Genomic DNA, 18,998 nt, shown 5'->3' with positions numbered 1-18,998 from the left:
TTTGCAAATTTGCTCGAGTGAGGCGCCCCTTCTTTCCGCCCAGGAGGCAGATATAGCTCTGGTGGAGTGGGCTTTCAGGTTAGGAGGAACCTCTTTACCTTGCTCAGTGTAACACTTGGCTATGGCCATTTTTAACCATCTGGCAATCGTAGTCTTAGATGCCTTTACCCCTTTGTTCTTCCCCTGAAACTGAACAAAGAGATTGTAATCCTTGCGCCAGGACTCTGTGGCTTGTAAGTAAGCTAAAACCGAGCGTCTTACATCCAAGGAGTGCCACGCCATTTCCTTGCTTGAAGAAGGATTCCCGAACTATCCTGTCGAGAAGAATGCACATATAAGGCTCTCTAATGGAAATGGCTTGGAGTTCACCTAACCTCTTTTGACCCACCTGTGATCTGACAAAGGATGGTCGAAGAATGCGCTGAGAGTCGAGATCTGGACTTTCAAGGTGCTTGTAGAAAGACCGATTTCTAGGCCCCTTTGTAGGAAGTCTAGGACCTGCAAAATATTTGGGTTAGCTAGAACGCGGGGATTAGCCCCACAAAAGGTTACAAACTTTTTCCATATTTTATAGTATATGGCGAAGGTAACCTTCTTCCTACTTGCCTTCAATGTGGCTATCACAGCTCGGGAGAGACCTTGGGATCTTAAGAACTCAGACTCAGGATCCAAGCTGCCAGTTGGAGTCTTCCCGGATCTGGATGAAGTATCGGGCCTTGGTTCAGGAGGTCTTTCCGAACCGGTAGGATTAGAGGTTGTTGGATGGATAGAGATCTCAGCAACGGGTACCAGCTTCTTTTTGGCCAATTTGGGCAGATCAAGATCACCCTCGCCCTGTCGAGCAAGATCTTCCTCAGGACTTTTGCGACTAAGGGAATAGGGGGAAAGGCATACACGAGACTTCCGTTCCAGCGATGGCTGAACGCATCCATGTAATCCCTGGACTCGCTGACCTCCAGAGAATAGAATTGCTGGCACTTTGTATTTCCCCTTGTGGCGAACAAGTCGATTTGGGGAATACCCCAGATGCTGGTTAGATGTTGAAAAACTTCTTGGTTGAGACACCATTCGTTGGGTCGGATTTCCCTCCTGCTGAGATAATCCGCCTCTCTGTTTAGGGTCCCTTTCAGATGAGTGGCCGAGATGGAAAGGGTGTTTTCTTCCGCCCATAAGAAGATGGTGTGAGCCAGGCTTGATAGTACCGGGGATCTTGTACCCCCTTGTCTCCTTAGGTAGTATGCTGTCGTGACATTGTCCGAGAGTATGTGTATATGATGGTTTCTCAGGCAGGCTGTGTTTGACTTTAAGGCTTCCCACACTGCTCTTAGCTCCCTGTAGTTTAAGCTCTTTCTTGCCTGGGATGGGATCCAAGACCCCTGCTCGTAGTGGGAAGGAAAGACTGCTCCCCAACCCGAGCTGCTTGCATCTGTTACAATGGTAATGTTTGGGAGGAGGTGCCAATGAACCCCTTTTTTCAGGTTTGTCGATTCTGTCCACCACAGTAGGTCCCTCTTTACAAAAGATGGGATCCGGATCTTTTTGTCTAGTCCCGAGCATCTCCTGTTCCAGAAGCTTAAGATCCAGTTCTGAAGGATCCGAGTATGACTCTGACTCCATGCGACTGCAGGTAGACATGCTGTAAGGAGCCCCAGGGTCTTCATCGTCTGTCTGACTGATAGAGAGTCCTTCCTTCTGAAAGAATGAATTTGGTCCTTTATGTTGATTATCTTTTCCTGGGGAAGAATAGACATCTGGTGAGTTGAATTTAATATAACTCCCAAAAAAGTCTTTTGAGTGGAAGGTGTTAAACTCGATTTTTTCAGATTCATTAACCATCCCAACTCTGATAAAATTTTTAGGGAAGACTCTCTTGCCGCTAACAGGCTTTGTTTGTCTTTCCCTATTATTAGCAAGTCGTCTAGGTAGGGTATAATAGATATGTTTTGTAGCCTTAAGAAGGCTACCACCTCCACCATAATCTTGGTGAAAACCCTCGGGGCAGATGAGATACCGAATGGGAGTGCACGGAATTGAAAATGTAAGACAGAACCCTCAGGAGAGAGGACTGAGAACCTGAGAAATTTCTGAGATGCAGGGTGAATAGGTACATGGTAGTATGCATCTTGTAGATCTAATGTGCACATGTGGGAGTTTCCGTGAATAAGCTGGGTAGCAGTTCTTACCGACTCCATGCGAAATCTTCTGTAAACAATGAAGCGGTTTAACTCCTTTAGATTGATGATCAGGCGGTTTGACCTGTTCGGCTTTTTTACAAGGAACAACGGGGAGTAGAATCCTCGTCTTTCTTGCTCCCGAGGAACTGGTACCACAACTCCCATGTGGACGAGGTGAGATACTTCCTGCCAAATGAAGGAATGTGTAGAGAGAGAAACAGAGGGTAAAGGAGGGATGAATCTTGAGGAGGGGGTAACATAAATTCTATCCTGTAACCAGATTCCATAATGGTCAGCACCCAAGGATTCGTAGTAATCTTTGCCCATTGGGATAAGAACCCCATAAGACGCCCCCCCACCTTGGCGTCATTGCTTCTTGTTTCCTGAGCCATCCGGGGGGGTTGGAGAACAGGAAACCCCTTCCCCTTCCTCCTTTAGGGTAACTCCATCGCCCCTGCTTACCTTTCCCACGGTAAGCCTCTCTGGTGTCTCTAAAAGGACGAAAAGGAGTCTTTTTGGGGATTGTTTTACTCTCCGGAAATCCCCTTTTCCTGTCCGACGCTTTCTTTAATATGGTGTCCAGTTCAGGCCCAAAGACAAAGGCACCTAAGAAAGGAATACTGCACAACTTTGATTTTGAACGTATGTCTCCACTCCATTGCTTTAGCCACAGGGCCCTTCTAGTGGCATTGGTCAGGGCTCCCTCTTTAGCAGCGAAGCGTATCCCTTCTGCTGATGCATCTGCCAGAAAGGCTGTAGCGGATCTTAATAGTGGTATACTCTCTAGTAAGGCGTCTCTGGGAGTGCCCTCCCGCATATGGGATTCCAATTTCCCCAGCCAAAAAAAGAGTGTTCTTGCCACTGAGGTGGCAGCTAAATTGTTAGACTTAACATAGAGGTTTCCTCGCCTTCTTCAGCAGGGCTTCTGATTTTCTATCCATTGGGTCCCTGAGTTGTGCAGAATCTTCGAAGGGAAGATCCATTTTCTTTGAGAATTTGGATACTTGCACGTCTACTTTAGGAAATGAGTCCCAATCTTTTGACTCTTCTTGATCAAAGACTAAACGTTTCCTGAAGTTCTTGGAAACTGCGATCTTTCTCTCAGGATCTTTCCATTCTTCACTGATTAATCCTCTCAGCGTATCGTTAAGTGGGAAGACACGATGTTTCTTAGCTTTAAGCCCACCGAATAGTTCATCCTCACGAGATAAGGGAGGTACCTCGTCTTCAAGGTTCAGTGTATCACGCATGGCTTTTAAGAGATCGTCCAGATCGTCGTTCTGAAATAAGTAACGGGAACTTGTTGCCTGTTCGTGATCCTGGTGTTCCTGATCTTCAACCATAGAGCAGGATGGAGAATCTGAGATGCAACCCTCTTCCTCCTCGGATGAGGAGACTGATACGGGTCTTGCCCTTTTTTGCAGGGGGGCTCCCTGAGTGGCAGCTGCAACCGAAGAACCCACTTTCTCTTCTATAAAGGTTTTTAGTTCATCCATAAAGGACGTTTTTTCTTCCCGCATGAAGTCCTCAATACAGGTTCTGCAAATAGGTTTCTTATAACCTTCAGATAGAGTGTGGAGGCACATATTACATTTTTTAACAGGGATTTTACTTTTCTCAGGCTTCTCTCTACTAGATTTCTCGGATTTGACCGATTTATCTTCTTTGCCTTTCCCCTTAGACCCTTGCTCCTAGGGGAGGAAGGCAAAGGAAAAAATGACTTGGTGTTCTTTATCAAACATAAAAAAGATATAATCTGCCGTACAGCACCACTCACGTAAACCGGGGGGTGGAGTAGGCCCAAGTCTGCCTCATCAGCCATTTTATGTCTGGGACGGCCAACACCTCGAATCGATGTCATAGACCTCTGATCAACTGACTACCCGCTTTAGAGGATTTAAATACCTTTATGGGGAGCCCATCCCCCTTGCAGGTGGCCTCCTCCATGATCCGCACTGTCCAAGTGTATCCGGAACGACGCGCGGTGACTTCCGGTCGCGACCGGAAGTAGTCATCGGCCACGAGGGATTATGGGAAATGTAGTTCTTCGCGTCCGCGCGAGGGCCCCGACATGCCAGGCCACCGGAGAGGACGAAGACCGGACCGATGCCAAATCCAGGGAGGGCCCGCACCGCCGAGCCAACCGAGGACCGTCCGGAGGGGAACTTAGACCGCAGTCAGCGTAACCCCAGGTAAGACATGTATCATTTTTTTTTTTTTTTTTTTAGATAACGTCCCCCCCCCCACTAGGAGGAGAGAGACCCTCTCTTGAGCTGACCCCTGTAGGGACAGGAAGACACTGGCGGGAGGATGAGGGGGGGGGGAGGCTTTTAACCGCTCTGCTTCCTGTCCCTACAGAGGTCAAGGGTCATCCTCCAAGTGGGCCGTCATGGGGGACGTAATGGAAAAATCACTTTTGTTGTAGAGACCCAGGTCCTTCAAACATAAATCTGGGCTTGCCTGCCTCCTGATATCAGTTGGAACCTGTTGTGCAAACCAAATTTTAAGCTTGATTGATCTGAAAAAACGGGCTAAATCCGCCTCAAATCTCAGCTAATCAGTATCACTGGTAGGGCAAAATGACAGTCCCTTATTTAACAGTTCCATTTGTGTATCAGATAGTGTGTAAGAAGAGATATTTACCACTAAGTCGCTGTGCATTGTGCTCATTTCTTCAATGTCGCTGTTTTCGATGCCTTTACACTCCTCGTCATGGGGCTGTTTTCTATGACGTTTACCGCCACGCCGGGTATTTCTCCTCCTCCTTTCAGGCGAGCTTCGCCAGTCTCTAAAAAAGAAGAGGAAGTGGAAGAGGGACCCTGTCTGGTAGCGCATTTTTGTTGACTTTGCTGGGCTGCTTGTGTCTTGCCTCCTTTTCCACGGTTTCTCTGGCTCTGTGTTCTTGATTCCAGTTTCTCATCCATTTGCCAGTTATAAATCTTGCCTGTCTTGTAGTCCTCTGAATCCCTGTGCCATTTATGTCTTTTAGTCTCCTCCTGCTCGTGTTTGAATTTCAGGAGAATCTGTGATGATTTTTCTTTATATGATGTAAATTCCGCTGGTTCCATCAACTGTTGCAGCTGTGTCTCATGTGTGGTTACTTTATTGGTGATAGTGATAACTTCTTTTTGTAAAACGTCAATATTTAATTGAATGATATCAAGTGCATACTTGTTGGAGAGTCCTTCAAAAATACAACAAAAATCTCCATTATTGGGAAAAGGGTTTGGTCTCAGGTGTGGGCACAGACCACGAGGGATCATCTTATTTCTATAGTATTCGCCCAGTAATGAGAGATGCAATTGCAATGTGATTAATCTCCTGGAACCGGCTTCATACATTCTTTTAATATCAACCTTAGACGGCATACTTAGAAAAGATCTATTTCCCAGAGGTCCCCCAAGTATACAATTCACATCATCAACAGTGTAGGAAAAGACCATGGGTGGGGGTGATTCAGTCCGTAAAACATATAAATCTTCACTCACGTGCACGGCTCCGCAGTCCACTGTGTCTGATAGATAGGTAGAAGGAGCAGCACTGTGGATAACCGGATTAAATCCAATGTGGGTGCAGGCTTCAAGGAACTGACTCAAGATCCCATATGCATACAAACTCCAAGGAAGGAAGCAGCACTCCAAGATAAGTAGTGAATGTTTATTCCACCAGTGGTAAGTGCTACGTTTCGGGTGACTCTATGCAGCCATTCTCAAGCATAGTGAAACAGTGATACAGGGCGGGTTTAAATCCCCTGCAGGATGTGACATCATGATTACAAAAAACAGGTGGTGTGATAATGAGTTGTTACATCATGCTCAAAACACATATATAAAAGGTATATATCATATGATATTATTACATCATATGATCATAACACAGTGTCAAGTGTACAAAAAACAGTGTAGCCAATCGATAGTCCCCCGCAAGCCGTCTAGCCACAGTGTGTAAACATAATGTTAACACATGTGTAAACATTATGTAAACACATGTCCTGAACCCACTTTATTTTTTTTTAAATGCAGCGGGTTTCCCGAATCCGTCGTTTTTTTTTTACGGCCACGCCCCCCAATTTCCATCGCGTCGATGCGCAACAATCCGATCACGTGCACTGAAATCCTAGGGCAATACAGGGAAAATCGTCGCAAAACGGAAAAATTTGGTTAACCCGTCGCAAAAAACGCGAACCGGCCCCTTACTAAATGACCCTCTTTATGTATGTTTTTTTAAAAAAAAAATCTGTAATTGTAATGGATTGTTCATCTGATCGCAAGTAATCTATCTGACATTGGCTCATGGGTCTAAAAGCTAATTGTTTAACCCCTTAAGGTCGCGGTGTATTTTCGCTCATTTCTCGCTCTCCATCTTCAAAAATCCAGAACTTTTTCATTTTTCCATGTACAGAGCTGTGTGAGGGCTTATTTTGTGTGTGATGATAAATTTTGCTTTCCCCTGATGTTATTTATTATTCCCTGCCATGTAGTGGGAAGCTGGAAAATATGTGGAAAAAAAAAACGCTTGTGCATCATGTTCTTGTGGACTCAGTTTTTTACGACTTTCACTTTTACCTCTACTTTATTCTTTGGTTCGGTATGATCGCAGTGATACTAAATTTATACAGTTTTTATTGCGTTTTAATACATTTTCAAGTATATATGAAGGGGGGTTTTTGGAGAAGAGGGAAAAGTTGTGAGTGTATCACTTTAAAATGTAACTTTTATTTGTTCTTGTATTAAAATAACCAAGACTCGTGTGCGTCTACATACACCATGAGGTTCCAGTGTGGTAATGCAAACCACACTTAATCAATGTCACTGTGGCTATATACTGTAAGCCTGGGACAGTAATACAGGAGTAGGTCCCCTTAGTTTGAACAGTCCTCCTGTAATCCAATGTCACGTCCTCTTAATAATTTTTATAAGAGGACAAGAGGAGACAGTGGTATATCGTTTGCATCATCCAGCGGCAGGTGCTAATATTCTGCAGGCCGCCTGAGAAAATTATACTACTGGGGGCAGGCTGGGCAGTGCTGTATACTACTGGGGGCAAGCTGGGCAGTGCTGTATACTACTGGGGGCTGGCTGGGGTGGCTGTATACTACTGGGGGCAGGCTGGGATGGCTGTATACTACTGGGGGCAGGCTGTATACTATAGGGGGCTGGCTTGCTATATACTGGTGGGGGGGGGTCTGTGACCAATCCATTTCCCACCCTCGGCTTATACTCGAGTCAATAGGTTTTCCCAGTTTTTGGTGCTAAAATTAGGGGTCTCGGCTTATACTCGGGTCGGCTTATACTCGAGTATATACGGTACATTTTCAAAAATTAAACGAATGTGTACAAAAAAGAAAAATTTTTTTTTGCCATATTCTGACGCTAATAACTTTTTCATACTTTGGCACACAGAGCTGTTTGATATGTAATTTTTTGCTAAATGAGCTGATGTTTTCATTGCTACCATTTTGAGGACAGTGTGACATTTTAATCATTTTTATTACATTTTTTATGTCATGTAAAATGGTGTAAATGTCGTGTTTCGGACATTTGGGTGCCATTTGCCGTTCTGGAGGTCACCGCCGCCCGTAACCGTTTTTATATTTTGATAGATCTAGCATTTTGGGATGCAGTGATACCTAATGTGTCTGTGATTTTTACTGTTTATTATGTTTTATATCAGTTCTAGGGAAAGGTGTGTGATTTGAACTTTGGTACATTAACCCTAGATGGTCCGATTGTTCCTACTATATACTGCAATACTACTGTATTGCAGTATATGGCATCTTTGCACACGATTCATTACAATGAGCTGTTGGCTCATCGTAATGAATCCTCAGAAGACATTCAGCCTCGGGTCTCACGAAGACCCGAGGCTACCATGGCAACCGATCGCTGTCCCCCGATATCATTCGGGGGAGCAACAATCGGAGGTAAGATGCCGGGCCCTTGCCCGACTTTGCCGGCGGCAAACAACACCCTGTGAGCCCTCTTCATACACCCTTCAACCCTCCATGAAGGGTGTGAGAAGGTACAAGGGGCCATTATTGATGGCAGATATGTGTCACCGAGGTGCCTGGCCTCAGTGAAGTGAGCCGGTTAATGTTTGGTCAGGAACCTTAGGTTTCTGACAATATTAATGTAGCAAAGCTGCTTAATGCAGTTGATCCGGGCCGGCTTTCATTGGAGTAGGGTGGGGGACTACTCCCACATATCCAGGCCAGGTTTTGGCTGAGAGATAAAGCTAGGAAGCTCAGGTGAGCTGGGGGGATGTGTGTTTGCAGTCTGGAAGTCTCTGCTATACTGCATGCAGAGCTGGAGGTGTTACACAGCCAAGGATCAGCAATAGTGACATTGTTTGGTTATGCTGCTGGATGGAGACACAACCTACAAAGGACTGTGAGTCAAGCCTGTTTATATGGACTGTATTTTCTGTTATATGCTGAAGCAAGGTATTCTGTTTCGTTAAACTGTTTTGGAAAGAAATAAAACAGCTACCTGGACTGTTACTGAAGTTGCCATTTGAGTTGATCCCCTACAATTGGTGCTTTGGATGTGGGCATAATCCCCTGGATATATTGTTTGTTTAGAGCAAAGGTTTCAGCTCAGAGCCAGCACACAGCAGCTGCCATGGAGGAGGTGATCAAGCACCTTGTGCAGTCAAACTTGCAGCAACAGAGAGCACATGCTGAAGCTTTGCAAGCCCAACAGGAGACCAACAAGCTCCTTGTCCAGCAGATGGCAGTACTGACAGACGCCGTCCGCATGCAGGAGAGACCAGCTCTGCCAAACCAAGATGATGGTCACCTTGTCAGAAAGACTGTAAGGGAAGCATTGCAGAAGATGACCCCGGAGGATGACGTTGAGGCGTTCCTCACAGTATTTGAGCGAGTGGCTGACCGGGAGAAGCTGCCGCCAGGTCAGTGGGCTGAAGTACTGGCTCCATATTTAACTGGCGAGCCCCAAAAGGCATAATATGACCTGGCCCTGCAGGATGCCAAGGAGTATCCCAAATTAAAAGCGGAAATACTGGCACGGCTTGGTGCCACCTTAGCAGTCCGAGCACAGAGGGTGCACCACTGGGCCTATAGCCTGGACAAGCCGCCAAGATCACAGCTGTTTGACCTTTTGCATCTAGTCCAGAAGTGGTTGCAACCAGACACCTGCTCTCCAGCCCAGATTGTCGAACGAGTGGTTGTAGACCGATTTATGCACTCGCTTCCCCGTGCCATACAGTGCTGGGTTGCACAGGGTGACCCCCAGAATGCAGATGATCTAGTGGGACTGGTGGAGAGGTTCCACACTATGGAGAAATCCCTGGGAGGGCCAGGGGATATGAAATCTGTATACTGGGAGCCCCAAATAAATTGGAACCGTCAGAGACTGGGGCCTAAAACCTCTCATTATGGTCGCACCAAGGACAAAGGGAGGTACAAACCAGTGACCAAAGGGATACCCCGGGAGGTAATTTGTTGGAGATGTCATGCTGCGGGTCATATGGCGGCCCAGTGTCCCCTCACCACAGAGCCCATGGATTGCTATGTGGGTCGCCGCAGTTCCCTTTTTGCCCAGCCTGCATGTAGTGCCATACCAGCCAAGGGGGAGGGACCACAGATGTGTACCCTGATGGTTAATGGGACTCTTGTTTCAGGACTGTTGGACTCAGGGAGTTTGGTCACTCTCATCTCGGCCACTCTCCCTCACATTATGGCCCCTGGGAAAACTCTGGGTGTCACATGCATCCATGGGGACACCAAAGTTTACCCAGTGGCTCAGGTTATGCTTGGGACAGACCAGGGTACTGTGTTGCACAATGTGGGGGTTGTTAAACAACTGATGTATGAGGTAATTGTTGGACGTGATTGCCCTCTGTTCTGGGACCTATGGGCCAAGGCAGCTTTGCAAAGTTCCCCAGAGAACCCAGTCAACTCTGTTGATGGAAATCCTGAGGAAACACCAGGGTTCCCTCTGAATGTCCTATGAGGAAGATTCAACTTCAGAGGAGGCAGCTGTAACTGACTTAAATGTATCCAAGGAAAATTTTGGTACAGCCCAACTCCGGGACATGACCTTAAAAGGGGCGCTAGAGAATGTTACAGTGTTAAATGGGGCTGCTCAAGAACCTGGGGCAGACAACCGGTACCCACATTTTGCCCTGAATCAGGACCTTTTATATCGGGTGACTAAAATAAGGGATGAGATAGTGGAGCAGCTACTAGTCCCAGGGCCATATAGACGTATGGTTATGGATATGGCCCATTCACATGTGTTGGGAGGTCACCTAGGGGTGGACAAAACACTTGAGAGGGTACTACAACGATTCTATTGGCCAGGTTGTTACCGGGAAATCAGAGATTACTGTCAATCCTGCCCTATCTGCCAGATCACATCCCCAGTGGCACATTTCCGCAGCCCTCTGGTCCCATTTGAAAGAATAGCAATGGACCTGGTAGGACCCTTAGTGAAGTCAGCTCGGGGGCATCAGTACATCCTGGTCATTGTGGATTATGCAACACGTTACCCCGAGGCTGTCCCCCTAAGGAACCCCTCCTCCAGAAATTTTGCCAGGGAGTTGTTCTATGTTTTTTCCCGTACAGGGATTCCCAAGGAGATCTTAACGGACCAGGGAACCCCGTTCATGTCAAAGGTGATGAGGGAACTTTGTAAGGTGTTAAAAGTCACCCAGTTGCGCACATCAGTGTACCACCCCCAGACAGATGGTCTCGTGGAGCGATTTAATAAGACCCTGAAAGCCATGCTGAAAAAGGTGGTAGAGAAGGATGGGCGAGACTGGGACTGTCTTTTACCATATCTTTTGTTTTCAATTAGAGAAGTGCCCCAATCCTCCACTGGGTTTTCACCCTTTGAATTACTTTATGGCAGGCACCCCAGAGGTCTCTTAGATGTGGCAAAACAAACTTGGGAAAGTGAGGTTACACCATATAAAAGTGTGGTTGAGCATGTAGCTCAGATGCAGGAAAGGATGTCCAGGGTGATGCCAATTGTAAAGGAGCATCTTCTCCAGGCCCAAGAGTCACAGGCCAGGGTCTATGATAGATCTGCTCGTGTGAGACAGTTCCATCCAGGAGATCGCATACTGGTGTTAGTCCCTACTGTGGAGAGCAAGTTCCTAGCAAAATGGCAAGGGCCCTATGAGATAGTGGAAAAGGTTGGGGAGGTCAACTATAGGGTCCATCAGCCAGGGAAGCGGAAGCCCTTCCAGATCTATCATGTCAATCTGATCAAACCCTGGAAAGAGAGAGACCCCCCTGAGGCTTCTTGCCTAGTGACTCAATCGGAGTCAGCCATCGAAGCCATAAAAATTTCAGAGACCTTATCCCCTTCCCAAAAACAACATTGTAGGGAAATGCTGCAGAGGAACAAGGATCTCTTCACAGAAAGCCCTGGTTGTACTAATGTGATAGAACATGAAATCCTCACAGAGCCTCATGTCAGGGTAAATTTAAAGCCATACAGGATCCCTGAGGCCCATAGGGAGGTCATCTCCAAAGAAGTCCACAGGATGTTAGAACTGGGAGTGATTGAGAGGTCCAAAAGTGGGTGGTCCAGCCCCATAGTGTTAGTGCCAAAGCCAAATGGTGAATGGAGATTCTGCAATGACTACCGCAGACTCAATGAGGTATCCACAGTGGATGCTTACCCCATGCCCAGGGTGGATGAGCTAATAGAGCAATTAGGGCCAGCCAGGTACATCAGCACCCTAGACCTTACTAAGGGAAATTGGCAGATTCCATTGTCTAAAGAGGCTAAGGAAAAAACAGCTTTTTCCACACCTGAGGGGAGTTTCCAGTACGTTCGAATGCCATTTGGGTTGCAGGGGGCCCCTGCCACTTTCCAGAGAGCCATGGACCAGGTTCTACGTCCTCACAGGAAGTATGCAGCAGCGTACTTGGATGATATTGTCATTTTCAGTCATGACTGGGAAAGTCACCTCATTAAGCTTCAGGCTGTCCTGAATTCTCTAAGAAGGGCTGGATTTACGATTAATCCAAATAAATGTGCCCTAGGAATGGATGAAACCAGGTACCTGGGTTACATAGTGGGAAGAGGAGAAATTAAACCCCAACTGAATAAAGTGGAAGCTATTCAGAATTGGCCCCGCCCACTTAACAAGAAACAGGTCCGGGCATTTCTAGGAATTGTGGGATACTACAGGCGATTTGTCCCCAGGTTTGCAGAGATAGCAGTTCCTTTGACTGACCTCACAAAGGGTACAAAGTCGGCAATGGTGCAGTGGTCTCCAGAAGCAGAGGGGGCTTTTAAAGAGTTAAAGGAAGCCTTGTGTAGTCAACCAGTGTTGATAGCTCCTGACTTCTCCCGCGAGTTTGTGGTCCAGACAGATGCGTCTGATGTAGGTCTGGGTGCAGTTATGTCTCAAGTAGTCAATGGGGAAGAGCACCCAGTAATTTATCTTAGCAGGAAACTGTCCCCAGCGGAGAAAAATTATGCCATCATTGAGAAAGAATGTCTGGCCATAAAGTGGGCACTAGACTCCCTCAGGTACTACTTATTGGGAAGGAGGTTCAAACTAGTGTCAGACCATGCCCCACTAAGATGGATGCGGGAGAAGAAGGGAAAAAATGCCCGGGTCACCCGCTGGTTCCTGGCCCTACAAGATTTTTCTTTCACAGTGGAGCACAGGCCAGGAAAAATGCAAGGAAATGCAGACGCCCTGTCAAGGGTGCATAGTCTGGTGGCTAAAGGTGCCAAAACCCCCGGCTTTTGTCAGAGGAGGGGGGTATGTGAGAAGGTACAAGGGGCCATTATTGATGGCAGATATGTGTCACCGAGGTGCCTGGCCTCAGTGAAGTGAGCCGGTTAATGTTTGGTCAGGAACCTTAGGTTTCTGACAATATTAATGTAGCAAAGCTGCTTAATGCAGTTGATCCGGGCCGGCTTTCATTGGAGTAGTCAAGAGCAGGGTGGGGGACTACTCCCACATATCCAGGCCAGGTTTTGGCTGAGAGATAAAGCCAGGAAGCTCAGGTGAGCTGGGGGGATGTGTGCTATACTGCATGCAGAGCTGGAGGTGTTACACAGCCAAGGATCAGCAATAGTGACATTGTTTGGTTATGCTGCTGGATGGAGACACAACCTACAAAGGACTGTGAGTCAAGCCTGTTTATATGGACTGTATTTTCTGTTATATGCTGAAGCAAGCTATTCTGTTTCGTTAAACTGTTTTGGAAAGAAATAAAACAGCTACCTGGACTGTTACTGAAGTTGCCATTTGAGTTGATCCCCTACAAGGGGTTAAAAGTTCTTATAATAATAATAATAATAACTTTATTATCCCAAAGGGAACTTAGTGTCACATCTGCAAAATACACAGTACAACAGAAGGCAAAAACAATAAGACGTACATGCAACCACATGCACAATAAAAACCACTTTATAGATTCCAACTATATAGCATGGAGCTAGAAGCAGTATATGTGTTACATTAAATGGTTGGTTTGTCACTTGTTTTGGCCTACGTTTCAATGATTTGTCGCCTCATTTAAGCTTAGTTGTTTATGATGCCCTTTCAAATATGTATAGAGGGATAAATAGGGATATGCAGTTTAGCATAGATTACCATGACATTACTAAGCTCAGAGGGCCGAGCTCGAAGCTGTTTAGACTGTTCCGATAATTTATGAGAAAGAAAACAAAAGCACTTTGGCCATTTATAGTGACATCTCATGTGTTGTGAGATCTCTCAGACTTCTTACAAATGTGGCCCACATTAGTTAACCATAGGAAACAACAAAGCAGATGAGCTAGCTAAAGAAGTAGCTACAACAGGTGAATTGCTAGAAGGCACTGAATCTTTGCAGGCATTACAAATGAGGAAAACAGATACAGCTTTCTTTTTCAGAAGAACATGTATAGAATTTATTCCTTGCTGCTTCTCAGGTTGAGTTAAAACCTTCCTTTGTTTGTCAAAATGGGGATTTTGACATTGCTCTATTGGGGATTTGCTTCCTGTTGTAACAAACTACTAACAAAGGGATTTCTCCAAATACAATCATAAAAGTTTAGGCAATTTGGGTTCAAAAGTTGTTGGACATTCTGAAAGAGAAATTTTACTGGTAGAAAATGGAAAAGACTGTCCAAGATATTGTGCTAATATGGACATGGATTAACATATGTATTGATAAATATATCTACTACCACCAAATGGGTGTAGATTTTGCTTCTAACGAAAGATGTGTTGGGATTAGTGATGAGCGAGTATACTCGTCCGAGCTTGATGCTCGGTCGAGTATTACCATACTCGGACCGGCTCGTTGCTCGGACGAGTATTTGCCCTGCTCGATAACGAGCATTTAATTAAAAAAAAAGAAGTGAAGAACAGTAAAAAAATACAATTAAAACATTTAATTTAATCATTTAATTGAAGAAAACAGTGAAAGAACACAGTGCAGAATAGATTGCAGATGTTCGGGAACATCTGCGATCTGTTCCGGAGACACGCGTGCAGAACGGTGTTCTCCGCAATAGTATTTGAAGAACAATATGTGTGAAGAACAACTTGCAGATGTTTCCAAACATCTGCAAGTTGTTCTTAACACATATTGTTCTTCAAATACTATTGTGGAGAACACTGTTCTGCACGCGTGTCTTCGGAACAGATCGCAGATGTTCCCAAACATCTGCAATCTGTTCTGCACTGTGTTCTTTCACTGTGCTCGTTCAGTTTGTAATTTTACTGAAAAATGCTCGGGTCTCCCATTGATTTCAATGGGGCTCGTTACTCGAAACGAGCACTCGAGCATCGGGAAATGTTCGGCTCGAGTACCGAGCACCCGAACATTTTAGTGCTCGCTCATCTCTAGTTGGGATCCCAAAAAACATTACTTCGGACAGGGGAAATCATTTTACAGAAGAAGATTTTTCAAATCGTTTGTTCTATTCTAGAGGTACAACATCAGCTTCATTTACTCTATCATCTATAAATCCCCCGGAATTGTGGAAAGTATGGGAATACTTGGTTTGATGGAGTACCCTTTGTTTTGATGAGTATAAGAGGATCTATTTCCTCAACAACCCAATACACCCTATTTCAATTAATGACTGGGAGATATATGACATTAATTTTTCCAAATGAACTATTCTTGTCAACTCTTCAAAAGAATGCAATTCCAGGTCCAAGTGATTACCGTTATTGTTGGACAATTTAAACACAATTCTTCCACATACAAAATGCAACGCATGGTGCCACATCACTCACTAATGATTAGAACTTCAGGGAGAGTGGACTTTGGGAAAGCAATTGTTAAGGTCCCTTTGAAATTATTGACACTTTGGGACATGTAATAATTCTTGTACAAAGAGCTCCCAGGCAGCAGAAATTGTGAGTAGATGTTGATCAATGTAAATTGTATGTACCAAAATAGTGATACTGCTTGTTTTTGCAAGGAAATAAAACTCTTCAAGGAACCAAAGATCTGCAACAACATAAGATGGGTTCGGAAATGAGTTGTTTTGGAATTGGAGCATTGCTTTTGTTGATGGTTTTGGTTATTGTCCCTACGGAACTTTTCAAGAACAGTATTGTTGATTGCAATCAAAACACTTCAATTATTACAAGAGAAAGAAGAGGATACAGTCTGGAGACGTTTCAGGAAGTCTTTGTATGGGCTATGGGACAAAATTTTGTACTGAAATACATTTTGTACATGACACACGCGTAGAATTAAATGCACAAGCAGGTCCCAAAATAGTGTTTACACAATTGCAGGGAACATTTATAAATAACAATAGTACAGGTACATGGGAACATTTTATAATGGACTATATTAATTGTCCTTAGAGTGGTTAATATGCAGGAAAAAAACTGATATACTATTTTTAAAATGCAACACAAGGTTGTAAATACCTTCTGAATCAATTTGAACTTGTACTAAAGGAAACATAATTTTGGGTAGTTTCTCTAACAGTCCAATATGTGATCCAAAAAGGTCTTGTTGGGAATATTAAATGGCTTCATAATTTTTTTTTTTATTAAGATCAACCATCTCCTCATGATTTAAGGATATATCAGTGTTGCATATTAATTATGAACTATTACATGCAATGTGAATCTGTTAAAGTCACTGTGTGGTCATCTACAAATAGGGCTTGTACAGGGTTAAATTGAAACCATCTAATCTTTTCCAGATTAACCACCATAAGTCTTGGCCTCCTTTAAGTGATGATAATTTCCCACAATAATGTGGAAATATAATATTTCGGATGGGAAAATATCCTCTTTGTATCCTGAGTGTGGAAAACATCTTGTCAACATGGAAGAAGGTTTAGAACGGTGGTTTAGGAAAAGTATTGCAACCAAATCAAGAACTAAGAGAGGAATAACACAGGATATTTAAGGAGGAATAGAAACTTTTGGATCTTTGATTAAAACAATGAACATTAATTCATTGCAATCAGATTTAAACACCATAGGTTATCTTGGTAAAAAGGCAATTACCGTATTTTTCGGCCTATAAGGCGCACCAAAAATCCTTTAAAGGAAACCTACCACTTGAAGTGGCAGGTTTCAGATGGAAATACCGAGCACCAGCTCAGGGTGAGCTGGTGCCAGAGCTTATTTTTGTTAGTGTTTTAAACCGCGGTATCGCGGTTTAAAACACTTTTTAAACTTTATAGCCGATGCAGGAAGGTACGCGCTCGGCGCTTATGCGCGGCTCTCCTTCAGTTCCTATGTAGCCGCGCGCATGGTAAGCGCCGAGCGCGTACCTCCCTGCGCCGGCTATAAAGTTTAAAAAGTGTTTTAAACCGCGATACCGTCGTTTAAAACACTAACAAAAATAAGCTCCGGCACCAGCTCACCCTGAGCTGGTGCTCGGTATTTCCATCTTAAACCTGCCACTTCAAGTGGTAGGTTTCCTTTAATTTTCTCTGAAATCAAAGGTGCACCTCATAGGCCAGTGCACCTTATATATATATGAACTTATACAGAAATGTACTACAGACAAGATGTACTGTACATTTACCAGTGTTTAAAAGCTCCAACCCCAGAAATTTCCTGCACCTTCCCACACAGTATACAGGGTCCCTAGCTCCTGAAGTGCCCCCATCCTGCCTCCCCTAGCAGGGAGAGACCGGAGCCGCCATAGTGCCGACCACGAGGCAATCATCATCAGTAAACAATCCCCCATACCTGCCAGCCCTGTAACAGGGGAAAGAGAAGGAGCCACAGGGAACCCCACAGGAATAACACCCTGGCTGAGGAGGGGCAGAGGGAGACCGCTTAACCCCTGCTGCATCACCCTGCATTAACCCCCAGCAGCCCATACCTCTGAGATCGGAGCTCTCTGACACGCTGAAGACAAGTTTCCCGGAAAGTGTAGCTGGCTTGAACTGTGCACAGGTCTGCCACCTGCTGGTCATTTTTAGGTACTGCATTTAATCCTGCGCCTTATACTCCAGTGCTCCTTATATATGAACCTAGATGGCTTAGCAGGCATTTATTAGAGGTGCGCCTTATAGGCCGAAAAATACGGTAAGTTAAAAAAAGTCTTAATCAACTTCTAGAAATATGATTTCAAATTCTGTAATAGTATTGGAATCACATTTCTAAGACCGTACATTGGAATTGACTCAAAATGAGCAAAAGTCACAAGCAGTAGGTAGATTATTATTCACAACCTTTGTTTGGAGAAAGCTATCTGTATAATGAAGCTGATATGGAGCTTCAAGGTGAAAATAAAGGTGCACAGGACTCTCTATTTGTGGAATTCTCCAGTACTTCCGTTTCCATTTGACTGATTTTTTCAAGATGTCCAAGATCTCAGAATACCAGAAAAAAAACATAGGTAGATAATCCAAAGGTTTAAAATCCACATTAACTTCCACAAGGAACTTGCTCTGAATTTCTCCCACACGCAGGACTTCCGAATGGCGAGTCACCAGAAGAGTCATGTCACACATACTATGGGCCGTCCAAGAAGATTCTTCTTATCTCAACGCATTTCAAAAGAACACTTCTTTCTTTGTCAGAAAATATAAGGTTGATGGAATCACAAGTACTTCCTTATTTAGAGGTTCATTGCAACTGCTAACATTGCTGTGAGCTATAGTTCTACTTGCCTTACTATCATTTCACTAGTTTTACATCATCTATACTTAACTCCATGTAATATTAGTTTAATTTGTATCAGGGTTTAGAATTTAGCTCTCGTTTTCATAAAAATTCATAGTGATATATTTTATATTTTAAAAACAACTACATTTTAATTTTATTTTCTATTTAATATACAAATATACACTCACCGGCCACTTTATTAGGTACACCTGTCCAACTGCTCGTTAACACTTAATTTCTAATCAGCCAATCACATGTCGGCAACTCAGTGCATTTAGGCATGTAGACATGGTCAAGACAATCTCCTGCAGTGATCAGTGACCGAGCATCAGCATGGGAAGAAAGGTGATTTGAGTGCCTTTGAACGTGGCATGGTTGTTGGTGCCAGAAGGGCTGGTCTGAGTATTTCAGAAACTGCTGATCTACTGGGATTTTCACGCACAACCATCTCTAGGGTTTACAGAGAATGGTCCGAAAAAGAAAAAACATCCAGTGAGCGGCAGTTCTGTGGGCGGAAATGCCTTGTTGATGCCAGAGGTCAGAGGAGAATGGGCAGACTGGTTCGAGCTGATAGAAAGGCAACAGTGACTCAAATTGCCACCCGTTACAACCGAGGTAGGCAGAAGAGCATCTCTGAATGCACAGTACATCGAACTTTGAGGCTGATGGGCTACAGCAGCAGAAGACCACACCGGGTGCCACTCCTTTCAGCTAAGAACAGGAAACTGAGGCTACAATTTG

The 18,998-nt window shown here is 44.6% G+C and overlaps 1 long non-coding RNA gene across 2 annotated transcripts in view; it reads left to right on the top strand.

Moving 5' to 3' along the window:
* The window catches only part of LOC140074727 (uncharacterized), a 508,369-nt gene that overhangs the window by 402,529 nt on the left and 86,842 nt on the right, over positions 1 to 18,998 (top strand). The window lies entirely within an intron of this gene.

This window comes from Engystomops pustulosus, chromosome 8, assembly GCF_040894005.1.
Source record: "Engystomops pustulosus chromosome 8, aEngPut4.maternal, whole genome shotgun sequence".
NCBI lineage: Eukaryota > Metazoa > Chordata > Amphibia > Anura > Leptodactylidae > Engystomops > Engystomops pustulosus.
The sequence above is the reverse complement of the archived record's forward strand: the minus strand, read 5'-3'. Positions and strand labels throughout refer to the sequence as shown.